The 1,475-nt window shown below is 39.3% G+C and overlaps 1 long non-coding RNA gene across 1 annotated transcript in view; it reads left to right on the top strand.

The window, feature by feature from the left end:
- LOC109289445 overlaps positions 1–793 on the top strand; it is a 9,089-nt gene extending 8,296 nt beyond the window's left edge. Inside the window, exon 3 of the long non-coding RNA XR_002095365.1 lies at positions 679–793. This is a non-coding gene — a long non-coding RNA (uncharacterized LOC109289445). The remainder of the gene's footprint in view (positions 1–678) is intronic.
- Positions 794–1,475: the final 682 nt, after the last annotated feature.

Raw genomic sequence — 1,475 nt, 5'->3', positions numbered from 1 at the left:
GTTAGGGCGGCTAGGAGCTGGAACCAACTTCCAAGGGAAGTGGTGCTGGCCCCTACCCTGGGGGTCTTTAAGAAGAGGCTGGATGCCTACCTGGCTGGACTCATTTGAGTCCCGTTTCTCTTTTTTGGGTTTTTTGTTGTTCTCCCGCCCTGGTGGGGGGTCGGGCTAGAAGATCTACTAGGTCCCTTCCGACCCTTAATCTATGAAATCTATGAAATCTATGAAATCAGTCAGAGGCAGGTCCCAGCCCTGTACCCTGATTGGGTGATCAAGACATAGGGCCTGGAAAGGGCCGCAGGGGTGGGGCTGGTCCCAGCCCCCTGCCCTAGTTCCCTGGTGAGGCAGCTAGTTAAAATGTAGCTTTCCAAATTTATACTGGCAGAGCTAAGGGTAGAAATAGGCCCAATAACTGTCATGTAGACCAGAATGTTGGTTACTGCAATTAAGTCTGGGTCTGCTGAATCCATCTTGCAGATGTGTTACATTAAGATCTTGAATACTTGCAGTCAATTGAAATTTCCTTGGCATTTTTTACAAGACTAGGGATATTCGCTAACAGTAGGCTCACCAAAATCTAGTTTGTGTAATTATCTTATACTTAACTAAAACTGGTTTTGTGTATACAGCTGGATAGTTATTCTTCACGTCTACTAAAAAAAAAAAATTTGCATTGTGCAGTGATTTTGATGAAGGATAACTGCTGCATTTGGTATGGTGAGTGAATCATACTTGGATCATTTGCAAATTGTTTTCAGAGTCTTCTACCTATTATGATTCAAGTGGGCCAAAGCTACAAAATGTAAAGCAAGATTTATATAAGAAAATGAACTACTCTGCTCTCAAAAAAAATATTTGTGCCTTGCCAGCCCTGTGGAGTTTCAGCAGGGTATGATTTTACACTGTGGTTGCCATCCATCCAATACCATTAAAGTGTAGTGGTTTAAAGAAATAAAAATGTTCAATGAAAGGATTTCTAGGCAAACAAGCAAGCTGTGTCTGACTTACAGAAATAGATCCACAGATGATGTAAATCATTTTAGCTCCATTGATATCTGGCCCTAATTTATCTGCCTTTTCCTCTTTTAATAACATGCTACTATAATTGGACATTTTGATGTTAGAACTGCAGGCAATACTTGCCCCTTAAGTTTTATTGCATCTGCCTATCAATTCAGACATGTACCCACAACAATAAGAAAGGAAGAAAGGTGAAGGCTTTCAAACCAATCCAGATTTTTTTCCACCTAAATCTGGAATTTCTTAGGAAAATTTAAAATTCAAACTTCAAATCAATTATAATAAACATGTACATAATTCAAGGTTTCCTAGCACTCTGTACCCAGTAGTAATCTATATTTGCTACATTTTACTTAATAAGGCACATGGTTAAAAAAATCTTGGTAGTTATGTTTCTAAACTGTAGCACAGAATGCAGTTGAATGAGACTTTAAGAATGCAAAATTGAGAGTTAAGGA

Source organism: Gavialis gangeticus, unplaced genomic scaffold, assembly GCF_001723915.1.
Source record: "Gavialis gangeticus isolate Ggan-Ray unplaced genomic scaffold, GavGan_comp1, whole genome shotgun sequence".
Classification (NCBI taxonomy): Eukaryota; Metazoa; Chordata; order Crocodylia; family Gavialidae; genus Gavialis; species Gavialis gangeticus.
Note: the sequence above shows the minus strand (reverse complement) of the source record. Positions and strands in the feature narration are given on the sequence as shown.